Source organism: Polypterus senegalus, chromosome 3 (genome assembly GCF_016835505.1).
Source record: "Polypterus senegalus isolate Bchr_013 chromosome 3, ASM1683550v1, whole genome shotgun sequence".
Classification (NCBI taxonomy): Eukaryota; Metazoa; Chordata; class Cladistia; order Polypteriformes; family Polypteridae; genus Polypterus; species Polypterus senegalus.
In genome coordinates, this window is record NC_053156.1 from 266,410,912 (window position 1) to 266,423,090 (window position 12,179).

Sequence of the window (12,179 nt, forward strand, 5' to 3'; positions counted from 1 at the left end):
CAGGTGGTGAACTGAGAGAAGACACCAGACATACTGGAAAATGGAGGGATAGGTGAGGGAGAGGTCTGGTTTGTGGTGTCAGAATGTATCAACTACAGGAGCCTAAGGCCACAGTGAAGGTTCTGATTGGTTATATATTTTAAAAGTTTTCTGTTTTTCCATTGTTTATTCCTTACTTGCCTGTTTATAGTTTTCAATGAAACCATTGCTTTTTATATTTTCAGCTGTTTTTCATTTATGTGTATCTATGGACTGCTCTTCCATTACAAAATATATCTGCTGTAATTTCGGGCATTGGTGGAGTAAGTCACACTGCCAACCCACAGAGCTGAACGGGCAAACTAAGGAGCCACAAAGCTAACTGACATCAAACACGTGAGTTGCTCAGACATGGCAATGAGGGCTAGCTGGTCACAGAGTGATCATTTACTAGCCAGTTGCACCCTTCTTGACCCGAATCGTATCTTTTTGAAATCCTGGGTCAGGACATGGTGCTAAAAGATGGTATGAAGGTTTACAATATTATGAGTGGCACTTAATTAAGAATGAATGTAAATCTACCAGGACAATGTCTCACCTTGGTAATGGCAATGATGAAAGGCACGGCCTTTGGGATGCCAGACAATATTGTGATAAGGAGTCAGGATCAAGCATCAGTAGCGCTAAGAGTGAAATGAACCTTCTAAGTAAACCTGTGTGGCAGCATAGCAACTAACTTGTTGTAAGCATGTCTGCCTCCATAAGATTTCAGTTTATGTGAAAGGAAAACTTAAACAAAAATAATGGTTTCTTATATGTCACTTCATATCATTTATAGTGATGGTGAAGAAAAAAATGTAATCTTATGTTTTCATGTAGAATGAAGATAAGCAAATTTCTGATAAAAGAAAATTCTAATGTTACCAACATTGCACAAAAACATTATAAAAACAACCATGAAAAAATGTCATGTTAGTCATGTTCTGTATACCACGTGTGAAGTCATTCAGTAGTATGATTATGATGTCCCTAATGCAAGTATTTTGAGTAAAATATTGTTAAATAAGTTACTTCTGGAAAATGACTTTATGAATGAAAATGGAGAGCTCTCAGACACAAACAGAGCACTTAAACTGAAGACCCCACAATTCAAAGGTCAACAGTCCAGCCTTGTAACAGTGTATTCATTGGGTAATATCGCTTTTCTTATCATACTGACACTAAGTTCACGGAGAGACAAGAACAACAAAAGAGTAAAAGTTAAAGAGAAGAATATGCCACAGACTTGTTCACCAAGCAGAAGGTCAACTGACTTGGAAAACTTTCACAGCCTGCCATCATATAATCCCGAGGTGCTCCAGTAATAATGTAAAATGAAGAGACTCGACACCCGTAGACAATGGTTTGGGGCAGCCCCCCGCATAATATTCCTAGTTGCAAAGGATTCTTTAAGTTCAAATTGAGATGATAATAGTACAGAGTCCAAAACAGAACTGATCAAGGTTGTAAAAGATGGAGGTTTTAAGTGGTCATACAGGAAGTGATGTATGGTCACCAGAAGTGATCTAGGGTGATGTTCTCCTGGCATTAGTCTTGACGCCGGAACCAGGAGTGACGTTCTTCTAGGCGCCAGAACGGGAGGTACCGGGCAGGGCGCGGCGGGCAGCTCGCAGCTGGGGGGTGCTCTAACACCTTCTCCCCCTGGCCCTTCCCTGCCGACCCGGAGCCAGTCACGGGGCACCACCGGGGAGGAACTGCGCCTAGCAGGGGCCGAGCCCGACCGGGCGGCAGTCTCACGCCCCACCCCGCACACCCGACCACAGAGGGATGGGGATGGAGGGGGCGGAGGGATCTGCCGACACAGGGACGGCCGACCCGTGTGGCCCGCCGGGTTGAATCCTCCGGGCAGACCCCACCCGTTTACCTCTCGGCGGGTTCACGCCCTCTTGAACTCTCTCTTCAAAGTTCTTTTCACTGTGCCGTCCTGACATATATAACAGTTGGCAGATCGGTAATACCGGACGTCCCCGTGAATATAGGTAATGCAGGTCTTATTCTTACACCATTGTCGCAGTAATGTTAGATGGCAGGCAACAATAGAAATGTTACTGCCGGAATCAAATAAAGCAATTACTTTAATTCCATTTACTAGCACTTCTCCCATATGCGAACAAGCCAGTGGATTAGCGAGAGCGCACCATGCCTCCTCCCACATCATTCCACAGACCCCTTCGTTGCTTCACAGGGCCTGCTGGCGCATCTCAGGGTCCACCCGAATATGCTTCGAATTATAGCCATGGAACTCTGTATTAGGGACGCAAGCATGCCCAGGTTCACCCAAGTCCCATTCTGACCCTCCCAAGCCGGTTTCCGCCTTCATGTGATCTATTGTCTCGATTAGCGAGACAATATCAGTATATTCCCAAGCCGACTAGGCAATTTTCCCGGGTAGGCTTCGGAGCAATAAAGCGCAGACCACCTGCTCCGCTATTTGGTGGCTGGATTTTTCATGGGGTTGTAGCCAACCAACCACCTCACCCTATAAAGCCACGGCCTGTTTCTTGGTTGCCTTAGCAGGGTTAAATGTCCAGGCCATTATGTTTCTCATCTGCCAGCCTGGTCTTCTCCCATCTTTATTAAAGGGCTTGCCCTTCGTGGGATATGATGGGGCAGTCCCCACACCCAGGAGGCCATAATAAGAACCCAGGGTGTCCCCTGACGCACTTGGCTCTAGTCTGTGGTTCCCGGGGCTATTTTTCCCCAGACCTTTAACATGATGATGGGTCGAAACATACTCAAGCTTTCCCCGACATGCCCCAACTGACGCCCACTCGGCAACTCGGGAGCGGTACTTACCCATCTGATATTTTGTTGGACTATGAGCATGTGTCGAGCTTAGGTTAATATTTACCCTCCGTTCTCTCCAGGAGGCCATCATCCTGCCAGCTATGCCACTGTAAAATGAAGAGACTTGACACACGTAGAAAAAGGTTTGGGGCAGCCACCACATAATATTCCTAGCTGCAAAGGATTGTTTAAGTTCAAATTGAGATGATAATAGTATGGAGTCCAAAACAGAACTGATCAAGGTTGTAAAAGATGGTGGTTTTAAGTGTTCATACAGAAAGTGATGTATGGTCACCGGAATTGATGTAGGGTGACCGGAAGTGATGTTCTCCTGGCATTAGTCTTGGCACCGGAACCGGGAGTGACATTCTTCTAGGCGCCGGAACCGGAAGTGATGTTCTTCTGGGCACCGGAACAGGAAGTGACGTTCTTGGTTCAGAACTGGTCTGAAGAGATAACAGGAGAAGGTTTAGTGCACTCTGCTCCCCTAACCCCCCGCCTGGCCTGGCGTGGAATTACCTTTACTTGGTCCACACAACATCCCCCTACTCGCACGTGTGTAACAACAGGAATACATGTTTAATGAGGGGGGTGCAATTAAATCCTCGTTCACATTGAAGTGCATTCTGTTTTAGTTCACAAAACTGTTTTCTGGAAACGTTTTTTAGATTAGGTTAGATAAACTTTATTAATCCCAAGATGAAATATAGATGCATACAGCAGTAGAAACATAATAAACAAGAAAACAGGATAACAATACAATCAATCAATTTAACAATATTTTAGTAAAAATTCAAGTTTTTGGGTTGTTGTGAGCCTGGAACTGGATGTCTGCACATGTGAATTATGTAACACAAGTAATGTGAATTTTTTTTTTCGTGAACATTTTAAGGTTGTTTGCTGTTGTCCAACGCTGGTCACCATAGACTTCTGTTCTATCAGAAACATTTTTATCTCCATTTTCCATGGAAACATGAGATTAAAAATTGTTCTTTGCCACCAATACAAACTACATGGGATAAGTAACATATGAAAGAAATATTTTTGTGTGGAGTATTTCTTTAAGAATGATTATTCCTTCGTTGAGGAAGAGTGACAGGTTCTATGGTAGTAACTTGCTAAAGTGGTGAGAGCAGGAAAAAGAACTGCCAAATTTCTAAATAAGACCCACCTTCATTGGTCTCATCATCATGGTGGTACCTTTATAAACCTGTAATAAAACTGCTAAATGAAAGCTGCCATTTCATGAGGCTATCCCCACTGCAACTTCTGTCTGATCATTTCTCCTTTCATTGTCCTTTGTAAAGAGAGATAAACTAAAATAGTCCACTTCATGAGCCATTTTTGGAGCTACACTCCTCAATCCCAGTATCTGGGTTCCCAATTGATGCTAACTATTGAAAGAATTTACAGCTACTGTGTATGCCAGTTGTAACTATCTCCTTTAGATAGATAGATAGATAGATAGATAGATAGATAGATAGATAGATAGAATAGATAGATAGATAGATAGATAGATATTTTTAAAAACAAACTTTATTGACAAAAAAAAATCAGTCAAATATACAACGTACACATTATATTATTATAAATACATTTTCATGTTCAATTTTATTTTTTTTGAAAAAACACAACTGAACCAAAAAAAAACCCTAAAAAATAAATCGCAGTTCCTCATTATTACAATCGCATAGTACACTATTCACACACCATATTGTTTTAAACTTGTCAAGATTCTTTGTGGATTTGTAAAAATTAAAATCAATCAAAATGCGACTAATGCACAGTATTTTAAAAAACGTAATTGGATCTTGCAAACCACTCCCTACAATTTTATACTTTCTGGTTTTCCAAATGGCTAATTTACTTTGCCCCATAATAAAGTTTGCCAAATTTACATTGTCTACATTTCTTTTAGTTTTTTTAAAACCAAACAGAAAGCCCACCCTAGTGTACACCATTTCCAATCCCCCAACAAGCCTCTCTATTAAATTAAACAAAGGCTCAATGCTGATGCTTGACAAGACTGTACATTGGCAAGGCTGCTAAGATCAAAAAGAAAATTAAAATTAAGCTTCTGGGGATGAGTAAATGGTTGCTGGGGTCTCGGGGGGGTTATGAAGAAGTGGCCACTTTTGAAAACTGAAACCTGCCACTGTGAGAATGCAAAGGATGTTGCCATTCAAGCTTTAGAGGTGAGCACATGGTGCTTAGGTGGTAGAACTGTTAGTTTGGAGTAAAGCTGCAGGCAATAAATAGAAAACAACACAGCTGTGAGGTCCTGGGGTTGTAAGAAGTTTAGGACAAAATGTTTTGTAGGGAACTAGAAATCTTACATGATGAGGCACATCACCTTAGAAGCGGCACTTCTTGTGTGATTTTGGGCTATACAAAAATAAATTGTACCGTATTGTATGCAAGTGAAACACGTGTAAAGAAGTGGCTGTGAAAGAAGGATCAGACAGGACAAAGGTTAAGACTACTTTAAGACAGAGGATCTATGCAGGCCAAGAGTCAAACACTGAGGAGCACACTGACACACATTGATGGAGCAGAACTGGACCTCCTCACTGAATGGTTGAGTGCCTCAAAAGTGGTCAAGATGCTTTTGTATTATCTGCTGCCACCCTATGGCTAAATATTGCATAACCTGGCAAGAACTTGGACCAAATTTGGAGAATGTTAACATAAAGATATTGTAATAGTACGTCCAGGGTGCATTGAAATTCTTACTTGTGTGTCTGACAAACATGTAACATGTTACCACTCTACAGCACCATGATGAGCAAATACAGAACTTTATTTAAATGAACAGACATAAACAATCGTCATACCTGTTGTTTTCTGTGCACCTATTATTTGAACACTTGGGGAAACAAACTCGGAACTGGTGTAGTAGTTATTGCGGTTGCTTCATAACATTTTTGTCAAATCACTGTCTGTGTGGATTTCACACATATCTGTGTCAGTTTTCTCCAGAAACTTCCGCTTCTTTCAGTATTCTAAAGACATGCCTGGTGACACTAAATTGATCTGGTGGGCATTTCTCTGTGAGCATTATCTTGACATCCTGTCCAGCAATTGGTAACTGCCGTTATCAGGATGCTACCAGGATAAATGTGGACAGTGTTGCATAGTGGTTAAGGCTTTGAACACTTAGGTCGTGGGTTCAAGTCCTACTTCTGACACCACTATGTGAGCATGGGCATGTCACTTCACCCACCTGTGCTCCAATTAGAGGGCCAATAGGAATGTAGCCAACCATTCTCTCAAAAATGATGTAACTTGCCTTGGATAAAGGCGTCAACCAAATAAAAACAATAAGTAATAAATTCCAAGTCACCATTAACCTGTTAATGCACGAAGCAGGTTCAGGAATTAAATAGACGGAGTAACAAAGAGTTATAGTTTTTAACACAAAATGACAACGTGATATATTTTTCATTACCACAGCTTGCAGGAATCTGACCAAGTCAAATGGGCACTTTACAAAAATAAAAATGTGACCAGGATCAAACAGCAAGGAAGTGTTGCACGTTGATTAGCACATGCAAGGAAGAATTTCACTGTACTCTTTATATGTGACAATAATAAACTTATAAGCCTATAAACTAACCATTCTTACGTAGCGCCTTTAATGGTTAACCGTTTACAAGAAAAACAAAACCATAGGTTTATTAGTGTATAAATTCAAATCACTGGCCCGACTTACTGAGGGTCCCACACTGCAGTTGATGGTAGGGCCTGAGCCCATCACATGTCAGTCCAATCCTCCCAGTACCCCAAACTCCACTCTGGATGTCACAGGGGGACGTTTCTGTTTTGTGCTCCCTTATACGTGTTTTTTTGGAGAAGACGTGGGAGTTGTTAAATACTGTATACAGTATATGTCTTGTATATATACAGTATATAACTATATACTTTATATTTGTGTATATATGTATAAAGTATGTATTCTGTATTTACTGTATATATGTATTTTAATGACCATGATAAATTGCAAAGAAAAGTCGTCTGTCATTTACATTCATCCTTTTTGTGAAACAGATGGGCAGCTTAATCCTCCTACTACTTGTGAAAGCCTTTAACAAAATGACAATCAGCACTGGAATGAAAGGAGAAAATGGAGAGCCGCCATAAAAATGTTAAACAGCCACAGAGAAGGGTGGTGATGTGCAGAGTGCTGATCAGTCAAACTGCCTGGGATTTGGTGACCTTGCCACTCATCGACCGGCACTGGATGGTTGGTATTCTCACTCCAGGTGTGTGTGTTTGTATAAGTCTAGGCAATCTGTAAAGGCGGGCATCCCCTAGGCATTGCACCAGCAACCAAATTATTAGTTTATTTAAAAACTAGCAGATGTCACCAGTGCTGTCTGTGTATCCACCTTAATAAAATGACAAATGTGTGTGCAGCTGTGTGTCTGTCCAGTTGCTATGTCTCTTTTATTCCAACAGGTGGCACATGACAAACATTTGTAATAATAAAATGCATTGCATTGTCATTTCAACAGATGCAGCAGCACAAACCTTAACACTGCTTTGACAGACCCCATACCAAATGGCATATAATAGACATATATATATATTGCATTTCCAATTCCAACAGATGGCGCATCACAAACCTTTGCAGTAATGTATTGCATTTATCATTTAAACAGATGGTGCATCAACATTAATACTGTTTTTACGAATCCCATACTAAATGGTATATAAAAGAGACATGTATTACATTTGTCATTTCAACAGGTGGCACGTTACAAACATTTGCAGTAATAAAATGCATTGTATTTGTCATTTCAACAGATGGTGCATCACAAACATTAAAACTACTTTAACGAATCCCATACCAAATGATATACAGTATAACAGAACCATATTGCATTGCATTTGTCATTCCAACAGATGGTACATCACAAATATTTGTAGTAAAACATTTTATTAGTACAAATGTTTGTGATATGCCATCTTTGGGAATGATAAATGCAAAGTATTTTATACCACATTCATTACAAAATGCATTCCAATAGACGGTGCATTGCAAATGTTAACACTGAGGTATACATTGATTATTAAGATTTCAACCCAACTTAGATAGTCAGCACAGCTATGCTTTGTATAATGAGTTAAAATAAGAAGCCACATATTTCTTTGTTTTTAAATGTTGACCCTTTTGTCGTTGCTGGCTGAACTACAGGCATCACATCCATCATCTACACGACCTCTCTATCAATTTCTCTGCTCTCATGAGCTAAGAATGTGTTCTTGTGTGTGATTGGATTCCATAATTGCCATTAAGTCCTTGCTGGGCTGGAATCAGAAACGCTACTTCTTTGGCTTACACACATTGATGTTTGATGCCACATTAATAAACTGAATGGTTTAAATAGATAGACAGTTACATTTATATGCAGTAGCGATTTTCCAGACACTCAAAGTGCTTTTCAAGACAGTAGGGAAGCCGTTTCAAGCAGCAGCAACATGCAGTGTCCGCCTGAATGATGTGATGGCAGCCATTCTTGCACCAGCACACTCACCACACGTTGGCCATTAGGTGATGAAGGAGGCCAGAATGACAGTGAGGGACTTCAGTGGACACCCTACTCTTTTTTATTAAAGATGTCAGGGATTTTTTATGACCACAGAGGGTCAGGACCTCAGTTTTACATCTCATGTGCACTTGGGCATTGGGATCCACACACAGATGCCACGTGTAGATGCCCATTGATGGCTTCAAGACCATCTCTTCCAAGTGCAACCCAAGCTTTTCTTGGATGGTCTTCCATCCAAGTACTGGCCAGGCCCAAACATGCTTTGCTTTGTTCTGAACTGCCATAACTCCTTGATGGGTAAGAACATTAAACATTACATCTCTGTATGCCCTGGCATACTGTGCCTTCATGAATAGATTAATAAACTGGACAGCATGTTGAATATTTGAATATATTAGGGGGGCAGAGGGGATTGGTGTTCATAGAAATCTTTACAGGTCTCCTTATTATTATAGGAGCCATCACCAGATACATTATTCAATAAAATAAAGAAGATTCATTGTTGATACATTCTATATTGACCTAAAATTGGTACAAATCACAAAGTTGTGTTGGCATCAAAGCCTAAAATTATTACTGCCTCATCATAAAGGGCAGAGTGGTGACTCTGAGGCTAGGGATCTGCACTGGTGATCGGAAGTTTGCCAGTTCGAATCCCGTAAATGCCAAAAGTGACTCTACTCTGTTGGGCCCCTGAGCAAGGCCCATAACCTTCAATTGCTCCGTCCTGGGTATGACGTTAATCTGCATCCAGCCCTGCATGTAGGCCTTCCAACCTGCACGGAAAAACCTGCGGGTACAGTGGCACTCCAGCCACCATAAAAAACCTCACACTGTTCCCACTCCATCTGAACTAGTGTGGTGCTGAGGTGTCACCCGCCACATGGCTGCACTCGGGTCCTAATCTGGGATCCTGAGTTGGTTTGTCGTGTGGTGGGTGCGGCAATGCACTGTATCAGCGCCCGCTCCTCAACTCTCATCATAAAACTGATGGACTACCATCACACAGTCGGTTACCAACAACCTCCTTGGTTGTTCTCTTTCTACCATTTTCTGAACAGCAACATGACATGCACAAAAAATTGCATTTCACTCTGTTGTCGGCTTATCTTTAATGCACTTAGTTAAGTTATGCTCGTGTACAATAGTGTAAGGTTCCCTTTGCTGGCACTTGTACATTGCAATGAAACTCCTATCTGCACGCTTGACCAACACGAAGCAATGGCCGCTGTCCTTGTCTGGCCCCACCAGTTATGTATAATAGCCATCCATCCATCCATCCATCTTATAAACCTGCTTACAATGTAATGTCACAAAATAATAGGTGGTGGTGAACAAATCAGCCCAGTTTCCTTTCGCATACAGTTTTATGAAGCCGACTCAAAATGACATTTTGCATAAAATTTCACCACCGTGAAATTCACTTAAAAGGCTGTTTTTGGGGGTTTGCAAGTTTTTGATGGGATTCAAAGGAGCTAGAAAAAGCTCCTTAAGAGTTTGGAAAAAAAAACGCCCCTTTTGGACAGTATACCTTCACAGCAAAAGGTTCAGAAGAAAATCAGTCAGGAAAAAGTGCGTTTTGGAAATTCAGCAACCCACTATGAGACAAAATGACGCACTCGTAGGCAAAATCTTTAACCCAACATGACAATAAACTTGTTACCCAGACTAGTTGAGAAGAAAACGCTGTACATACCTGAGCTCCTGAATGAGGTTCTGCTTTGGCTGCTGATGGCCTTGTCTTCCTAGCACCCCCAGAACACTCCTGATGGAAATTGTAGTCCCTAAGCCGGCACCGGTTGTGTTTGCCAGCCCTCTCTCTGATGCAACATTTAGCCAACAGCAAAACACATGCAAACTTTTGTGAAAGTTGGTTTAGCTGTGGGTGGCGCAGTGGTAGTGCTGCTGCTGCCTTGCAGTTAGGAGACATGGGTTTGCTTCCCAGGTCCTCCCTGCATGGAGCTCACATGTTCTCCCCATGTCTGTGTGGTTTCCTCCCACAGTCCAAAGACATGCAGGTTAGGTGCATTGGCGATCCAAAATTGTCCTTAGTGTGTGCTTGGTGTGTGTGTGTGCCCTGCAGTGGGCTGGCACCCTGCCCAGGATTTGTTTCCTGCATTGCACCCTGTGTTAAGATATAGCAGATTGGATAATGGATGGTTTCGCTGTTTATGATATGCTGTTTATTCCACATAACATACAAGTGATAGAAGACTAGGGGAAGAATAAAATGAACAAAGAAGAGAAACAAAGCAAAGACAGCCCTGCTTACCCCACTGGACATGCGTTAACTGTGGGTGAGGAGGGCTAAACCACTGTCCCACCTTCCACTTTATCACAAATGGGACTTTTCACCCAATTCCACTCTGCCTGGATGGTCCACTGGCAGGGACTGTGCCCTTCAGATGTATTGCGCCATTGCTTTCCGCACCGTACTGAGCCTTCTATCTCAAGAGGAACAGCTCTGCTTCCAGCAGCCACTTCTCCAGGATCACTTTCTCATTTACTTACAGCACACTTCTCATCTGGTAGGCCATGTTAGCCCAGAATTACATATCATGATATTCTGAGTCTGTCAGCAAGTTTGAAAATGAAGTCAATACCACGGGTAAGCGCGGTGACACATGGGTGCCTTCGACCCCCAGGGTTCGCCATTCATTTTTCAGAGTTTGTGCATTCGCCTCTCTTATGCCAGATTTGCTCATTAGGTTTCCTTTTACCAATATGACAGCCTGAGGGTGTATGCCCTGACTGTTCCTTATGATGGATTGGCATTCCTGCCAGGCTTAATTCCTGCCAAGTTCTGACTTGTTGTGACCTTGAATTGGAATAAACAGACCCATGAAAATCAATGAGTGGAATGGATTGATAGCCCCCATAGCGTTCCTGTACCACCACCGTCCTTTCCAGCCTCCTATGGCATGTGTGCTTGTCCTGTACCAGACCGCCTGCCCACTTACATAGAGTAAGCAAGGCAGGGAAGGAAATTTAGAAGAGAAATCGCTCTCCATTTTCCCATCCCATGTCACTTCCGGATTTCCTGACTTTAATGGGGTCTCTCTATTGACAGCCCACTACGTCCATAAGCTGAAGGGTCCTTTCCAGTGTCACATTCCTCCTGATGTGAACTGCAGCTGAAGCTCCCTCATTTCTCGATAGTTTTTTTTTTTTTGAATCCGGAAAAACAGTTGTGTAGGATAATGATGGAAAAATTGATTGTGAAATCTCTTTAGTGCAGCCTATTGATTTTTTCTGAAGAAACAGGCTGGGAAGGTACGTGTGCAGCAAGGCAACATGACATGACCTGTAAGGAGGAATTAGACCCGACTGGCTCTAATGGACTGGAAAGTGACGGCCAAGGGGGCGGCGAGAGATGACGAGCACCCACCTCAGAGGGTCACATGGGCCCGTCTTCACATATCTGTCACCAGTCTGTTAGTGTGTTTGGCTGGCAGGCATTTTGCTGTTTTTGACAACTTTCAACACTGGCCTGAAACATAGGCTTGTAATTAGACCTCCGAAAATGTGAGCCCACTAGCCTAACAACTACAGTGGAAAGTGGAACATTTATTTATGAGAACATTATGAAGAAAAGGTTAATAAATGAAGGCAAATTTCAGGCCTCCTCTACTATAACATGACATTCTCGAGCACACTTCAGTGTCACAGGGAGCCAAAGGGTGTAAAAGAGGACATAGCGCTGGACATTGGGCCAGTCCACTACAGCACTCGGTCATCTAACCTGCATGCACAGAACTGGACAATGTGAAACCTCAGGCCTGGGATTGGAAACCAGGATAC